At 46.1% G+C, this 18,450-nt stretch overlaps 1 protein-coding gene across 2 annotated transcripts in view; it reads right to left on the bottom strand.

The window, feature by feature from the left end:
* Positions 1-18,450, bottom strand: part of AS3MT (arsenite methyltransferase) — a 263,586-nt gene that overhangs the window by 226,033 nt on the left and 19,103 nt on the right. The window lies entirely within an intron of this gene.

Here is an 18,450-nt window from a genome sequence, read left to right as displayed (position 1 = left end):
GCAGCTGGGGTACGTCACAGTGACATGAGGAATGAGTCAAAACTATTTACCCTGTACCAGGAAATCAGTTAAAAAATGCAGGGTGTTAAGTCTAAAATTAATAAGATGAAATCTATATTGAACATTTTAAAGGGTCAGGTACGGTTCGGGCCCTATAGTAACACATAGCGCAGATTGGGTAATCACTGTCCTCAGAGATTCTGCCTTTGAATTACACAGCTTAGCCTTTTATATTAGATATGCTTTTTTCATAGTATTCCTAGAGACTACATCGAAGAGTTCAGGGTTATCACAGAATTGAGGGACACCCATTCAAGAAAAAGTACTTTTCAAACATATAGACCAAGGGATTCGGAGTACATTATCAAGAACTAAACTATCAATCAAAACTTATTTCGATAATCATGGGTATGGTTGAGGCCCGGATTTTAAGTCACAACATAATAGGAACCAATCCAATCAAATCCTCTAAATAAGCCACCCTACTTCGGCATGACAGATTATATTAGCTGTGTTCTTGAGTACTGCCAACAATATACGTAAAAAACTATCCTCAGTTCTCTGTAATATTGGACAATTAATATGAATCCATATATCGGCCCAAAATAAGCCACTGCAGAACACTTGACCTTACAAATGTGAATAAGTTCACATGTCTGTTTCGAAGCCCTGGTGCAACAGCTCTCTGAAACAGTATGGTCCTACATTATGTAAGTAGGTCCAACTTAGTTCTTCATCAAAGGGAATACACAAATAAATACTTTTTTAATACCCTATTTATAGACGATTCACCAATTACATGTATTTTGACCTTAGTTTTCAGAGAGACTGAAACCATAGTATAGTACTTGGACATATATACCTTTAGTTCCAACAGATTTAAAAGAGGCAAAGCCTTCCAACAAGAGCTGTAGTCCATTTTCCGATCTCGTAATGAGAAAGGCGTCATCTGCATATAAAAGAACTGGGATTGGTTGCTTCCCAATTTGGGGCACATCCTTTCCACAGGTTGTTAACTAGTTATCTAAGCCATTTATATAAAGTAAGAATTAAAAAGGGGCCAAACAGCATACCTGCCAAACATCTCGAAATTATTTAATATGTGAAATACAGTCTCTATCTTGGGAACAGCAAACCTTCCCAAAAGTATCCCAATGCACGAGACAAAGCAGATCAATTATGGCTTGTTCCACCCCCGTGGATCTAAACAAGCCCTATAATTTTGCACGGTTTACATTGTCAAAGGTACAGGAGAGGTCCATAAAAGCCGTTTGAATGGTACCTCTCCTGGTTTTCACTTATATCCCTATGAGCAGGGACCAATTGTAGCACTGCTAGGGCATCCCCATACCCCAGTGCAACCAAATTGATCATCAGAAATTGTATTATTGTCCTCCGCTCACTTTTCCAATTTGGACAATAAAACCTGACCCACAATTTTAATAGAAGCATCGAGTAGACATATAGATCGATGACAAAAGGGATTCTATCTCCCTTTCTGAATATGAGGACAATAATTGTCTCTTTTCAAGTGTCTGGAAGCACGCCAATTATTGTTGTATGTAAAACATTTGTTAATAAACGCCCCTATAAATCCACATTAACATAAAAAATGTCAGCTGGCACACCGGTGGGACCGGGAGCTTTCCCGCAGACTCACTTGTTAATGTCATTAATCACCTCACCAAGATTGATTTACTGGGGAGGAGCCAAGCTCGCGTCCGAGATGGCCGCGTTTTAGCTCGGCTCCGTCTACTTTCCTGTTTGGAACATAAATCCTGACTTTATCCTGCCCCGGGATGAAAATTTTTGCTACGCTGTGGATCTAAGGCGATTTACAGGCACTTACCGTCTGTTCCGGTTGTCTCTGGGTGCCGTGGATCCGGAACTGTGCCCCCGCTCGCTTCGGGGCCTCCGGAGCGGGCTGGCCTGAGTTTCCTCGGCGGCGCCCGGACGGGGCGGAGCGCTGTGGCCGGCCCTTGATGGCGCGGTGGGCTCGGCCGACGAGGCGGTTGTGCGGATGGGCCAGTTGCGGCTTTCTGGCCTGGTCGGGCGGTCCCGCGGCCTGGGGTGGAGGCGCTGCCTTCCGTTGACGGGGCTGACCGTATATGTGGCTTGTCCCCCCCTTTGTTCTCCGGTCCGGCCATTTTGAGTCCCTCCGCCCGGACTCGGAGAACGGGGCCGGTGGCATTGGGGAGCCGGCGATCCTCCTTCTTCTGGTGGCCCCCCTTCCTGCTCCGGACTTGCCTCTGCTGATGGTTGGCTGAACTCCGTTTGCCTTGCTGCGGCCCGGACGGGGGTCGAGGATCGCTGCGGCCCCGCCGGGCTTCCAAGATGGCGGCCGACCCTGTATATCTCAGCCGTGCCGAGATGGGCGGCGGTGGTCCACTGTCTGGCACGGAAGCCGGATACTGTAAAGGTGTTCCTACACTTGCCGACATCCTCGCCGCCCTGCGCTCCTGGGGTGCTCCTGTGGCCGCACCCGCTGTTACCCTGGAGGAGGCTCGTTTCGCTGGGCCGTCTGAGCCCCCCCTGGCGTGTGCGGCTCCGTCGCTGCTGGGTACGGCTAGAACTGTCCTGGAAATCATGGGCCCGGTGGCTGCTGTTTCTGTGGATGTGCGGGGTTCCGCTGCCCTCCATCAAGCTGTGTCCTCACCTGTGCTGTGGGTCGGTGGGCCGGGTCCTGTCCGGGCCGATCTCGATGGTTCTTCCTGTCCTTCATCGCCTCGAATGGCCGACCGTAGATCCTGTGCTGACTCCGCTGGGTCGGTTTTCCTCAGATTATCTTCGGAACTGTGCCTGCATTGTGTCCAATGGTCTCTGACTGTTCCGGATCTTCCGAGTTGTACTCGAAACATCTTATGCGGATTGACATTTGTCCTCCCTGTTCTCTGCCTCCTGTTCTTCGTGGTCTGGTTCTTCGTGAGGTGGACTGCTACAGAATTGGAAAAACAAGGACAGGGATGAGACGACCTTGCCTTTGTGGACTGTTGTCTTGTAATGGTTGGATGATCGGCCTGTAACGGTATGACCATGTCGGCTTTTTGTCGTGTTCCTGGAATGTATCCTTAGAATTTTTGTCTTCCCGAGGGCTCTGTTGTTTCGGACGGGAGGGTGGGAGCCTCCGATTCTGTCTTATGGCCCTCTCCCGTGTTCTTTCCTCCCTTATCCCTTCTTCTCCCCCTTTTTTGTCTTTACGGTTCCATCTTGTCTTAGCTCTTCTATATTTCGAGTTCTGATTAGGGCGACAGGCACGCTGCTGGGGGGTAGGCCATAGCCTTCTGCAGGGGTGCAGGGTGGGCTTGCGGGGTGGGGGGGGGGGGTCTGTCTTTTTTGGGGGGTTTTCCCCCCCGCAATTTTTCTCCCTTTTTTGGTTCTATGGCTCTTATGTGTCCTCTTTTTCGGGACGCGGTCTCAGCATGTGTCCCCCTGGGGGGGTTGTTTTTGACGCACGGGCCTTCCGGTCTTACTGTGACTTTGGCTCACTACGTAGTTTTGCTCCGGTTACCACCGGTTTCGTATATCGATTTGTGATTTCCTGCTTCGTTTGCCACGGGGCGCATGCTTGAGGTGGCGTTCTTCTCTTCACCTTTTGTCCCTTTCTCCCTCTTTTTCCCTCCCTTCCTCCCCCCTTTCGTGGGGTTTTTTTTCCTTTTCCCCTGGGTTGTGTGACGGAGGGCTTTATATGATGAGCTTTTTTCAATTCTGTTTGTTATGATATGTTCCTGCTGTGGTGGGTGGGCGCTGAACGGCGGACTCCACTGCTTCTTACGGCGGGCCTCCCATACTGCCTTTACCGATACGTATTTGTCATTGTTACTTTATCCTGTATATTATACTGCTGCTTGTTCGCGGCCCACCACGGCCCTCCGAGACTTACTACCTGTCATTATCCTGTTATTCCCGTACCTATATTAGAAAATCAACCTTCTCGTGTCCTGCCCCTGCTGGTTGCTCTATGGCTTTTAGCCTTTACTTCCTGTATGGTCTGTTGTGATATTCTGTTTGCGCTTCTGTACTGTTGAATATGCTCCTTACATGTGGTGGCCGGCCCGCTGGGTTGTAGGCCCGTATTTGTGAGCCTTCTCTGTACAATAAAGGTTTTAAAAAAAAACAACAAAAAAAAAGATTGATTTACTGTATTATATTAGCAGATGCACACCTGTCCGCACTAGTATGGCACCAGGTTTAGGTTCCTCGCACTTTGAGAAAAAAGGCATGTTCACAACCACCCAAACTATTTCTACTGTCCCTTGCAGTCCCCGCTGCTACCAAAGCACCCCATGCCTTACATATACTTCTTTCTTCCTTCCTACCTTCTAATGTTGTTTTACAGGCCTGTGGGGCTCTCCTTATCTCCTAAGAACACCTAAGGGAGGCTTTCTTTCAGACTTTTTATCATAGCTTTATGGGCTGCTGAGCACGACTTGTCAAACTATCTACAATGATATGGATCACCTGATCACTTAATGCGTACCAGCTTTCCCACATTGCTTTGACACAATGAGATTGACGTAAATGCCCCTAAAGTCCGGCTCCACCTAATATAGGCCAGACTCAATTGTGGCTAATAGAGGTCTCCATCTTTTCATTCTCAAATAATGGAAGTCACCATCTTTCCCCAATGTCATGTCTGCCATTAGACACAAATGTCGTCTGACCTGCAACATTTGTCTTGGCCAAATGTCTACTTTTCACCATGTTAATGTTAAATAAGAACACATTGATACAAATAACCAAAATAGTGAAGTCTGAATTGATGTTCTTTTAGCTTATATGTTCATAAGGAATTGTCTTGATGAAAATAATTTATAACAGACATACTTTGCTTTATAAAAGGAAGAGTACATTTATTTATTAAACACACACGCTACTGAATACTATGAACCAATTTACAAATATACAATAAGCTGTTGGAATTACTTTGTGACATTGCATAACACTCCCACTGCTCCCGCAAGGGCGGGGGGGGGGGGCTAGTACCACAACTCCCATGTATGCACATCATCTTGCCCCCTAATGCAGTGGGTTTGAACATAACCGGTAGCGAGGGTCTTGCTCACTGGCACCATTCCAGTGGCGACTCACCCCCTTTATCTCAACAAGCATTTAAAATGGGCAAAGCTGCCATTGTGACACATAACCCTGACTGAGCATCTCATACTGACCATACAGTATACACCTCTACATCTTAGGGGCTAACAGTCTGGGTTGTTCTTCACCTAACGCAGCAGCAAGAATACATGCTTACCATCACTTTAAATGAGGTACTTATCATAGCTGATAACAATTATAATGCATTGCCATCACAGCCCCTAAAAGGCATCACAGTTATAATCACAGGATTAAGTATATACAGCCAGACACCCTAGCAAGAATGTCCAGCAACATAACCCCACTTTGCTTATGAATTCACATTACACATGTGACTTACAGTCTCACCATAGAAATAACATTGGCAAATGCACTTCTCGTGCCATTGCACCTCTTCACCTCCAGGGGATGCCCTTCTCCAGACATCAAAACACAAAAGGAACTCAAGGGGTCTAAAGCAACACTGTGTGTGGCTGGCTATCCTACACTCAAAGCTGATCTAGCTTGTGAGTGGGTACCCTAGTTACCCGGGATAGTTTATGAAGATACGGTGTTACAATGGGTCAGTGTGCATGAAAAAACGTACATATAGTGTCCAAGTCCTCAATCCCAATTGCTCAGAAAGTGGATAACCATCAAAAATGAACTTAATGATCAGTCCTATCATCTGGTTCTCCAGTAACACGTGGTCGGTCCCTTGATCGAGACCAATTTAACCACGGATGTGATAATGGAGCAAGATCGAGTCCATAGACACTTATGGACGACCATGCGACAGCCGATCATTGATGGTTGATAGAAATAGTAAGAGTGCAGTGCAGACATCCCCAGCACAGCCATCTATACCTTGACTAACCATCCTAACACACCCCCAGCTGCAGAACAAAAGTTCCAGCCCCGGGATGCTTATGATTGCTGGCTGAGCCCTTGAAGGGTTACTTCTATGGAGTCCCCAGAGACTTAGGGGGGGGGACTTTCCTCTTCGTGCTGGGGGGGTCTGCGTTGCTCCTGCAACCTCCCTGCACCTTTGCATGCATTTGCGGTGACCCCATCCTCCTGGGGCCACAACAAGCCGAGAATAAGCTGCTTTTCTTTGCAGGCCTTTATGGGGCGCTTTCTCCTTTTTCCTGCATAACTGAGCAGCGGCTCCCCCACTGATCCGGAGAGAGCCGTGCTGCCTGGCGGGCGGCCTCACGCCGCTTCAGATCCTCGATAGGGCCTGGTCCTACCCAGACCCCCAGGTGAGTTATGGCAGCTCAGGGAGCCCACCCCCAGCTGCTCCTACCGCCTCTCGCTCCTCTTCGTGGGGGCCCGGTCCCAACCGGGCACCCGCATCTCTGGCGCAATGGGAGGTGATCGCAGCCCGGGGAGCACACCCCCAGCTGCTCCGGCTGGCTCCTGGTCCAGCCCATACCCTTGTGTGTGGCCGCAGGAGCCAGCGTTCCTTTTCTAGTCTGCCCACTCCAGGCAGACATGGCGTCTGCATCCGGGCCAGCGGTCCTCTGGGGAGTGCAATGGCACTCCGCCCGCCTTCCTCCTGCAGCGGGGGGGAGTACGGCGGCGCACCCCCCTCCTCATGGCATCACTGGGGCCGGGAGTTGGGGGTCCCGGCCCCTCGGAGGATTTCACGGGGAGCCCGACTGCGCTCCCCACATTCAGCTTCGCCCGCTCGGGGGGAGTGCGATGCCGCTCCCCCCTCAATGAGACGCGAGTGCATTTCATCTCGAGAACCGATCCAGTCGGTATACGGTCAACAGACGTACCGCTGTTGCTATCCCTCCTACCTCCGAACCAACGCCGATCCAGTTGGACGACGCTGAACTCGACTGGTCCGCCGCCCTAGGGCTGGCTCCCTTCCTCCTTCCGCTCTACCTCACCCACTCCACACTATCCATTTATTCATGTTGCTGGAAGCTGTGCAAGGATAGAGCCACAAGCATAACGGTTGCCTGCCCAGTCCCTTGTCCTGATGAAGACCCCACTGCAAGGTCCCAAGTAACCCTGCGATCTTTTGAGGGTCGAAACGTCGACAACTTCTCCCTTCATGTCAACTCCATATACATAATTGACATTGGTTGCTTTATTGGAGGATGACAGTCGTGTATTGCTTTATTGAACCACCAGTCTTTTGTTTCTTCTTTGGATTATAAATCGAAACACGAATGTATTCTGTGATACCGTATTGATTTTATTGTCACTATCCTATACCACACATTCCTCACATCACCACTCCCTTTCCCCCCTTCTGGGCACTGTACAACCATTTATATGTTCTAACGGTGTGCTGGTATATTTGCTATACTATACCCCATTGTGAATTAAAACAATGTGGTTTCATTTCATGTTCATTGAATTCTTTTTGGAAATAACCAAGTGAAATTATTGTGCTCACACTGAGACCCCCTCTTTCAGTACCTTGATTACCCAGGTCTCAGTGACTAGTTTGGGTTTACCCCCTTTACATAATCTACCCCCCTCAATTCTGCAGCCACCGGGGCCTGGAGTTGGGGGTCCCAGGCTCCTGGAGCTCCTAGCACCACCTGGGCATCTTCACGTGGAGCGCAAAGGTGCTCCCCGATTTAACTTCTTGTGGGGGCAGCCCGGGACCTGACCCACCCCGGGGGCATACTTAAGACCGGCGGCAGAGCTTTGTTGTCGGTCTTCTCAGAGGTCAAATGTCGCCTAAATTCTGGGGGGCATATCTCAGGCTCCAGGGAACCGATCTTCCTCCTTTTGGCCTCTTCTTGCTCCTGATGGCACGCCCCAGCCACTGGGAGCACTTTCCGTCGCTTTCCTGGTCTCCAGGAGGGTGAATTCAGCCGGGAGCGGTCGTCACAGGCTCTCTGCGCCTGCCTTTCACCTGGCTCTCCTCCTGGGCAGCTCTTCTACTTGCGCAGAGGCCCAGGCTTCTGCTGCCTGGTCCTGATCTCTTCTTGTGGTGCAAGTCAGGGTCCTGGGCCAGTCTGGAGGTTCTTCCTTCCAGCTGCCCATGGTGCCAGACTCCAGCACCAGTCTTCCTCAGCAGACCACACCCCAGAGAGAGCTCCTCTTCCTGTGCAAGCTCTTTTAAAAGAATTTAGAGGGGGCTGGCAGGAAGTCTCTGCCGGCCCTATCAAACAGCGACACCTCACATCTCTGCCCCTGCTCCCTCCTTCCTACTCAGGCCTCTGGGTTAGTTCAAAATGGCGTCATCCAGGGGTCTCATACCACATGGTCTCTGAACGCCCCTTGCTGCCTTCTCTACAGAGCAGCTTGGTGCCTGGCCCCAGGTGACAGCTGCTGATGGATAACCGTGTAGCTCCTCCCAGCTTCTCTCCCTTTTGGAGAGGAGACCTTCGCCCTTGAAATGCTTGTCGTGAAGGGCTAGGCCTCTGATGCTACAGCTTGGGGAGGAAGGTCATTTTTCCAGCCTGGCAGGGTCAGCCCCAGTCAGGCTCTGGTTATGAGCGGAGTCCGAGGAATACGACATTTCTGGATGACACATTAGCAGTACATCTATTAGCCCGTGACTCTTCAGGGAACCGGTAATAATTCCAACCCGGTTCCAAACGGGTAATAATGCATGAGTACGCCAGTGGCAGCTGGAGAATTCTAAGTACAATGCTCCCATAAAAACTGGAGCAGCGATCGACGGGCGGGTATAGCCGTCTAGCGAGGAAAAAACTGCTGGTGTGTCGGCAAAAAGGGAACTTTTATTCTCTTTGCTGCTCCAGTTTTTATGGGAGCATTGTACTTAAAATGTTCCCACCGCCACTGGCGTTCTCACGCATTATTACCCGTTTTGAACCAGGTTGGAATTATCACCGGTTCCACGATTCCGTTGCCATTGTTTAACTTTCAACCCTGAAGAGTCACGGGCTAATAGCAGACTGACAAAACACGTGTCGGCTGGTTTCTCCTGGGCTTTTTCCTCTTGAAGGAAAACCCGAGTACATAAAAACAGGAAAATTAACTATTGTTTGTCAACCTTGTCTTTTATCATACTTAGTATCAAGATAAACCATTAATTCACGTTACTGTTGATTGATTGATTATTCTACGTGTGCACAGGACTTGTTTTTTGCTTACTACGGAATTGGCTCCCACTGATTCCTTTTCAGGGTTTTGGGTTCACCCTGACCTAGTAGCACTGTCCACAACTTTGTATAGAGTACCTATTCTACCGCTACCTGTTAAGTGCGCCACTTCTTCCTGTATACTGTAAACCCTACGCTGAAATCTCAGCAGTACATCTATGGTTTTGAATTCAGTAGAATACTTCTTCTCACCTATGTTACAGTAGACTTTAGTGCGTGTCTGGAATTTGTAGGCCCTAGGGAGGTGAAACTATCCCATGTGATCCACATCCTCATAGGAGAATAATGGAGTGATCCTTCAGTGAAAACAGTAAAGCACACTGACTTTCCCTTACATGTCTCTTCCCATGGTATAAAGCCTATTCCATGTCACCTCCCAGCTCTGCATAATTCCTGTCACACCATTCAATCTGTAACGGCTCCTGGGGTGCGCATGCCAGGAATCTTCCATGCGCAGCCCCTACACGTGTGCACACACATGTGCACATGTGTCTGCATGTAACCAGACCGGTGCCCCTTACTCCGGCTGCAGCGCAGTGGCCTATTCTCACCAGGGGGGCACCAGTAAAATCCACATGCAGTCTCTTTCAGCATGAGTTCACTGTGGGTGAGTCCCAACTTATGAGGCTCTCCCACAGTAAAAGCTCAACAATTGGTTGGAGCACTTACAAAGAATATCAAGAAGGAAAAAAGAATAAACACATGGCTGTGATACAACATGTATTTACATAGTATAGAGTATCTTTTCATTACCATTATGTAGTATTGTGTTTACTGGTTTAATGTATGGATAGTGAATTGGTTATGTCATAGTGAATTGATTATGTCATTGATTATTGTTTTTAATTATTTCATTGTTCATGGCTTTATGAATTTAAATTGGGATGCATCTTTGCACAAAAATATTTTTCAGAAAAGACAGTAATTAAAAAGAACGTCTTGCTTTTATCTTGTATTAGGTGAGACTAAAACCGTTTTTAAGGAGAAACAAAACTTTTGTCCTGATGAAGGTGGTTTTATTGAAAAGACACCACTGAAACGCGTCAACGCTTCACTTTTTGTTAAATTTGGAAGGTTCAACAGTGTTCTGGTGACAGGGAATTAAGATCTATGCCTTCTGTTGTTCGAAAAAAACTTGAATTAACATCCACAAGACACAGTTTATTGTCTATGTCTTTTCTCCTGGAGGACTGTTATAGCAGGATGATATGATTTTTAGTTGTGTATGTATTTTTATGTATTGGTACAGGGGTGCCGCAGCGTACGAGGTGACAGTATGCAAATACTGCTTTACTTGCCTGGCATTCTCCCGTCGGGGAACAAACACGTGGGAGACTTCTGAAATCTGCTGTGCCCTGACCTCGTGAGGCGCTGCTCGCTGCTACCACTTGGAGCCTTGCACTGGGAGACAGGAGGGACTGCAAGTCCCAGGACGCTTTGCTGCGCACACCTGTGCTGGAGACCTGACACGCCCTTGCCTCAGGTGCATTTCAAAAGACCTCGCCGCACCCGCTATCGCGGGTGCCGCAGCGTACGAGGTGACAGTGTGCAAATACTGCTTTACTTGCCTGCCATTCTCCCGTCGGGGAACAAACACGTGGGAGACTTCTGAAATCTGCTGTGCCCTGACCTCGTGAGGCGCTGCTCGCTGCTCGCTGCTACCACTTGGAGCCTTGCACTGGGAGACAGGAGGGACTGCAAGTCCCAGGACGCTTTGCTGCGCACACCTGTGCTGGAGACCTGACACGCCCTTGCCTCAGGTGCATTTCAAAAGACCTCGCCGCACCCGCTATCGCGGGTGCCGCAGCGTACGAGGTGACAGTGTGCAAATACTGCTTTACTTGCCTGGCATTCTCCCGTCGGGGAACAAACACGTGGGAGACTTCTGAAATCTGCTGTGCCCTGACCTCGTGAGGCGCTGCTCGCTGCTACCACTTGGAGCCTTGCACTGGGAGACAGGAGGGACTGCAAGTCCCAGGACGCTTTGCTGTGCACACCTGTGCTGGAGGCCTGACACGCCCTTGCCTCAGGCGCATTTCAAAAGACCTCGCCGCACCCGCTATCGCGGGTGCCGCAGCGTACGAGATGACAGTGTGCAAATACTGCTTTACTTGCCTGGCATTCTCCCGTCGGGGAACAAACACGTGGGAGACTTCTGAAATCTGCTGTGCCCTGACCTCGTGAGTCGCTGCTCGCTGCTACCACTTGGAGCCTTGCACTGGGAGACAGGAGGGACTGCAAGTCCCAGGACGCTTTGCTGCGCACACCTGTGCTGCAGACCTGACACGCCCTTGCCTCAGGCGATATATAACCAACTACCTAACCCCGCGACGCGGGAGCGCACGGGAGCGTCCCGGGTGAAGCCCGGGCAAAGGGCGGGCCCTCTGTGGCCCTCGGTGGCCGAGGTAGGCTGGGCTGGGCCCCGTCATTTTCATTTTTGTTTGGAATACCAGTGACTGGAGGTATGTCACTTTGAAGGGGATATATCTGAATACTGGCCGAATATCTATTGACAGCTTCTCCGAGGATTCATTTTTATGGACTAATAATTGTTATTTAATTATATAAATTTTTTGTGCAATAGCCTGCTGCTTGGCTGGTTACTTTTTCGTTTAGCATGACAGCAAAGAAATTACGCTCTGGGAGAGTCCTAGGGGGGGAGGTCATGTATAAAAACCAGATCTAACCCCCTGAGGAATAAACATGATAACAGTGTGTTATTGAAGGGACAGATGCAGTTATTGAAACTATGGGAAAAACCGCTTGATCAGACTGTGGCAGCCCCGACAGTTGCTGGTTCTGAGATGATGCTTTTGGTGGATGCACCGCCCGATGTGGAGAAAGATCCCAAACCTGAGCCAGCCATTGTAAAAAACTTTCCTTCCCTGTCAATAACTACTGACGCTAATCTCACAGTAGGTACTTTAAGGGGAGAACACCCAGATAATATGATAGCAGATACGAAAGCCTTTCGGCCTACCATTCTTAAAGTTGTAGAAAGCCCGGACGTGGCTATAAAAGGAGAGTCTTTTTTGTCCAGCATTGATCTTGAACTGTGTGGTCGCTATATGGACGATAGAATTTTGAAATGTCCTGATCCTAGTAAGATACCGAATGGGGCCACGCCGTCAGGATTATTACTATATAGTAGTACACCCTCTATAACTTCTAATGACATTCCTTCATTGCATAAAGATTCGAGGTCTCTACCACTTAATCTATCTGGTATCTGCCCCCTTACTGCTTCTGGGTTCCCTAAAGACGATAAACCTATCTCTGAGTCCCTGATAGCACTAGAACATTTACTGGCTTCCATATTGTCCCTATTGGGCAAATTTGTTGGGAGCTCTGATTGCATCATGGACTCAGTAACACAGATATTGAAAGTATTACTGGCAAAAAACACAGAAAATGGTACCACTCTACCCCCGGAGATTGTTTTGCAGAATGTCTTGGACAGCAGAAATTTACTGGTAAAAAATGCCCCTGCGGGTACGCCAGTAGCGGTTGACAAACATGAGCCCTTACGGATGCCTATTCCATCCGTTTCAAACTGTATGAAGGAATTAGATCCTTCTTTGAAGGATGCAAGTTTTGCGGATGTGAACTTAAACGCTGGAAATGAATTATTTCCAATTTTCAACCTAGATAAAAAAGAGCCTGAACCGAATCTCGATGTAAATGGAAAAGTAAAAGAAAATAGCAGAAAGAGCAAAGGGAAAAATAGGAAACCTGTTCGTAAGTACAAGAAGAAAAGACAGAGGCAAATTATTTTCCAAAAACATATAAATACAGAAGCACTTGATGATATAGATATTGAAGAAAACTCTCTATTAGACACTTCTCCTAATCAGGCTGCTGTTTGTACCACTGCCTCTGCAGTCGAAGGTCATCTTGATGTGTATGCCAATGTTGGGGGAGTCCATTGTCAAGAGGATAATGGATTAGTGCCCATAGTTTCAATAGAAGAGGTGACAAGAACTATTCCTGGTGCATCAGGGACACTTAATCCATCAGCGCCTATTTTTCATCTGCCGGCTGTTGTTGCCATGAAGTCGCCTCCTGTACATTTTAAAGCCCCTAATTCTTATGTGGATACTTTGACTCTGGACTTTTTGCCCTTATTTGACTCTGACGTATACCTAAACAGGTCATGGTTGCTTAACTGTTTTAAGGATATTGAAAGTTTGAAACTTATTCAGTCGGGTGACATTGACTTGGTTTCTTCAGTAGGGTTTGAAAATGGGCTAGGTGTACGGGCAAAATTCTATTCTAAAATAATAGCTAACCTTGTACTACAACAGGCGAAATCGTTTCAATATAGAGGGATCGATGTATTACCTTGTTTCCATAATGGAAAGGATATTTACCATAGAGAAGGGGCTACAAAGTTGAGCTGTAGGCAGGAAGATCCGTCAACACACAATAAAGATTTAAAAATCTGGGTCTCTAGAGGTAAACGTTTGGTTTCCCAGGTACTACCTATCCCCTTGAACCTGACTGCTTCTATAACTGAGGATAATCATCGGTGGAATTGGCTTCCAGGAGTCTTATCTAATAATATATCGGATAACCCAAGACTGTTTCAACATCTTTAACAGTCACTTAAGAGTCATATCCTGGAATGCAGCAGGGTTACCTAATAGACCGGAGAAACTTGATTTCTTATTTTCTCTGAATCCAGATGTGATATGCATTCAAGAAACCTGGTGTAAAAATATCCTATATGGGGGAAAGATTATTTTGTGCTTGAGGCTGCAGCTACGCCATCGAAAAAAGGTCACGCAAAAGGGGGAATTGCCTGCTTCCTATCTAATTCATTACAATGGCAATTCTCCCATTATGTTGACACAAGTAACCTTTTTCAAGCAATAAGCATTAATAAACTAGCTAGAGTAGGTAGCCAGTATTCCCTGGTAATTATCAATGCATATATTCCGCCTGAAGATGTCTTTAGTACTGTGTTGAAGCGAATGTTTTTTTATGTTAAACAGCTATTAGAGCTTGATCAGCCACCTTATATTCTACTCATGGGTGATTTGAATAGCAAAGTTTCTAACTTAAGCTTAAACTTGTTTAGAAATAAGTTTAAAGAAGAGGCATATAATATACCCCAATCCATCTTTCCAAAGAAAATAAAAACTAGCAAAAGAGGAAAGATGTTGTTAGAGGAACTTAGGTATCTAGAGGGGTTAATTGTAAATGGTAGAATGCCATCTGATATACCCGCTAAATTTACTCATAGGTCCCCTAAGGGTGAATCCATCCTTGACTATGTCATTACGGACTATGATACCTTCTCCTTTATTCAGGATATAATGATCTCTCAAACTCCCATGAGTGACCATAATGTAATCAGTATAACTGTTTCATTACAACCTCCGGTCACTGATCCCTGGTCTTTAACACCTTAGCTGCTTTGGAACGTCCAGCTCCAGTGCTGAACGTTCCATTGCGCAGGTGCAGTTGGAACGTCCAACGGCCGACGGCAGCACTCCCGAGGTAGTGGTGCCGTCGGCCGTTGGTATAGGCGCAGCACTTAAGAGGTTAAGTAATAGAGGAGTCTCTTTTCATAGTAAGTCTGGCAGATGCTTCTGGAACCCTACCACTATGAAGGATGTGCAAAATATTCTTGCCCAAACCTTACTTGAATTAAAAGAATGGCAGGGTATGGAATTTTTTCATTTCGAAAACTTGATGAAGAAGCTTACTGCGACTGCAAAGAAGCCAAGATACACTATGAAGGAGAATTTTGTTCCTAGTTTATTGGTACCCTTAAATAAAGAAATTAATAAACTAGTGAGGCAACAGTTTCTTTTTAGAACTAGGGAAAATGCTAATAAGTTATCCTTACTAAAAAGAAGGAGGACCAGACTGAGAACAAAACTAAAAAAAAGAAAAAGAAGACTCACTCTGGATTAGTTTAAGGGAGACCTCCGTCTATGGTAAATCTAGAGAATTCTGGTCCATAATTGGTAAGGGCTGTGGTGCTAGAATTTCCCCTATTCCTATCTCTATTCCTGAAGATGTCTGGATTTCATTTATATCGAATTTGTATGCGTCTAATGGCGTAGAGGGTGAGGATTGTGACCTTGTTTTGGACAGGGTGTATAATATGGAGCCTCCATCTGAGAAATTCATTGCTTCAGTGATTAAGAGTATGCGCTCCTCCGGAGCAATGGGCCCGGACGAGTTGCCCATTTCAGTACTGAAGCAGGATGTCACCTTATGGAGTAGGATTCTTTTTCCTTTGTTTAAAGCCTGTTTCTTAATGAGATCAGTTCCTACATCTTGGAGGGGAAGTATATTAATTCCCATATTTAAGAAGGGAGAGCGGGATAAACCCATGAACTACCGTTTAATAGCTCTATTGGATTCTATCGGCAAAGTTTTTGCTAAGTGCCTTTTAATATTAATCACTGATTGGGTGGAAGCAAATGGAACTCTACCTGTGGAACAAACTGGGTTCCGTAAAGAGCATGGTACACTTGACAATTTAACAGCTCTTCATGTGATTGTGGATAAGTATGTAAGAGTGCGAGGAGGTGGAGTATATGCGGCAATTATAGACTTCTCCACAGCGTTTGACAAGGTGGACCGTCCGACGCTGTGGAGAAAGCTTGCTGTACTGGGTATGCCACCACAGCTACTGGAACTAGTAAAATCCCTTCACTCGAATACCTGGTGTAAGGTGCTACAAGGCGGAGAAAGGGGTCTTTCACAGACTATTTTATCCTTGAACGGATTAAAACAGGGGTGTATATTGGCCCCCATGTTGTTTTCATTATATACAGCGGTCCTACCTGCTTCCATTGCTGCATGTGGTGGGTTAGCCCCGGTAGTTGGAGGTTCATCCATTTCAGTTTTAATGTATGCGGATGATATCCTCATTTTAGACCTAACTCCGAAGGGCTTGTCTAACCGCCTGCAAGCATTACATTTATTTGCAGAAGCACATTTTATGAAGATCAATGCTTCTAAAAGCAAAATCATGTGCATTTTTGGAAGGAAAAAATGTAGGTCTGAAAACTTCGGATGGGCTATAGGAGGCCAGACACTAAAGGTAGTTAAAACTTACACCTTTTTAGGTAAAATAATCTCGGCAAATCTAAGTGAGAAACCCCACATTGAACATAATTCGCGTAAAGCATTGGCTCATGGTATAGGGTTATGTTCCTTGTATTCTGCTACAGGAAAAAGACACTTTGCTCGCTTTTTGGAAGTATATAGAGCAAAAATCCCTGCAACTCTGCTATATGGAATCGAATTGGTGGAGTTAAGGCATTGGGGTTTTTTGCAACTAATGGAAGGAAAGGTATTAAGAAGAATTTCTTCCCTTAATAAAGCTTGCTCCGTGTCTGCATGCAGGCTGGAATTTGGCCTCCGGAGCTGTTGGGTACAGGGGTTGATTGCCCTGGTAAGGTGGGTGGCCTGTTTGGCCAGAGGTAAATCGGGTTCCCTACGAGCATATATTAAAAACGAACTACTGGGCAATCTAAACGAGTTTTCATTACTAGTAAAAAAAATTAGAAAAGTGGTAACAATGTTAGAGCTGGATGCAAGTACTTTGTTCCTACTTTCTCCTCAGCTAAAGTCTCAGCTGAAATACGCATCTTGGGAACTCTGTTTTAAATTGGATAGGACAGCTCTACATGAAAAGAAGGGTGGTGAGTTACTCTTAAGCACGTACTCCGTAAAGCAGGCCCAGCAGTATGTTTCATGGAATATCCCGCATAGAGTCCGTAGGTTATGGTACCTTTTAAGACATGATTTGCTTCCTCTAAATTCACTCTTAGCAAAATAGTATGGGACATCTCCAGTATGTGACCTTTGTAATAAGGCAGTGCAGGACCGAAATCATGTTTTGTTTATTTGTCCTGCATTACGTCCATTGCGCTCTAAATGGTTAAAATCCATTTGTCTACAATTAGGAATCCTTAATGTAAATACTTTCTTCCATGCCCTTTATTGTCCACCTAATGAAATGTTTTGCTTTAAAATTTTTAACTTTTTTAAGGGTTTTTTAGATATTTATTAATGATACCTAGAGATGTTGTTTGATGATTGTCCGGCCAGTATTAGAGATGTGATCCTTTATTCGGTCTCTTTTTTCTTATTGTTATAATTATTGTATGTATGTAGTGGTGTATAACTATGTGATTGTTTTATGTGGCCCTCTTTTGAGAGCCAAAACATAATAAACTTAAACTTGAAACTTGTATTGGTTTTAGAAATCACAATGAAATATTGTGCTATATTTGTTTTTAACTAATAAATACAGTGTTTTGTATAAAAATAACAGTATTTTTTCTTTGTAAAAGCTTTAATATACTCTGAATGGCGCGAGAGGTGTGTTGGATGTGAATGTAACTTTGAGGCGCTATTGGCCTTTATATAGATTGAAACCAAAGGGAAAACTTTTTCTTTTACTCTATGGTATTTGGGTGCTCCATTCTTTTGGTCTAAAGAGCCCCCTCCCCTTGTTTTAAGGGGTTTCCTCATTTACATCCATAGTAAAGATGCAACAAAAATAAGTGTACCAAGGGGCATAGTGGACTAAAAACATGTGGCGAACACCAAAGCAGTTGCAACTATATAGATATAAACAAGCATTTCCATTGTATTCACAACGTAAATTCGCACCCACAGTTACACCAAAATAAGTTTGAGGTAGGTACATTTAAGGTGGCATCGTGACAGAAACTTCCACATTTTTTGCAGGGTGTATGAAAGGGATTGTCCCATCTGGTAATTGAGCAATTAAATACTTCTCCTACCAGGAGACATATTACAATAAGTGCCCCAGGGGCACAATGGCCATTTGTGCTGCTTTGCGCGACCCCGGACTTTCGGAATATAGAAGGGGCGCAGACGCTTGTGCGTCCCCTTCAGCAATACGGATAGTGCAGGCGTATATAAATCGCCTGCACTACCATCAGGGGCAATTCCCTCATTTGCATGGGGGCGTGCCCTATGCAAATGAGAGAAATCCTTTGCCCGTACGCCCGTACCATATTACAGACATGGGCGCAAGGCAAAGAAGCTCTCAGAGGCACACTCACAGTGTGCCAACTTATAGGTGTCACTCAGACAATGGGCGATTACCTTGAACTCTACATACAGGGGACTCAAACCTCTAGATATTTAATAAATAAATAAATTATAGTAGAAGAACTATAACCTTTGTATGTAGGTATTAACTGGGAAACAGAGGGGTCGATGTCATGTGCCATAGTACATTCGTTTTTAGAATCAACTTGTATAGGGCATCCACATATGG

Source organism: Lissotriton helveticus, chromosome 5_1 (assembly GCF_964261635.1).
Source record: "Lissotriton helveticus chromosome 5_1, aLisHel1.1, whole genome shotgun sequence".
NCBI lineage: Eukaryota > Metazoa > Chordata > Amphibia > Caudata > Salamandridae > Lissotriton > Lissotriton helveticus.
Note: the sequence above shows the minus strand (reverse complement) of the source record. Positions and strands in the feature narration are given on the sequence as shown.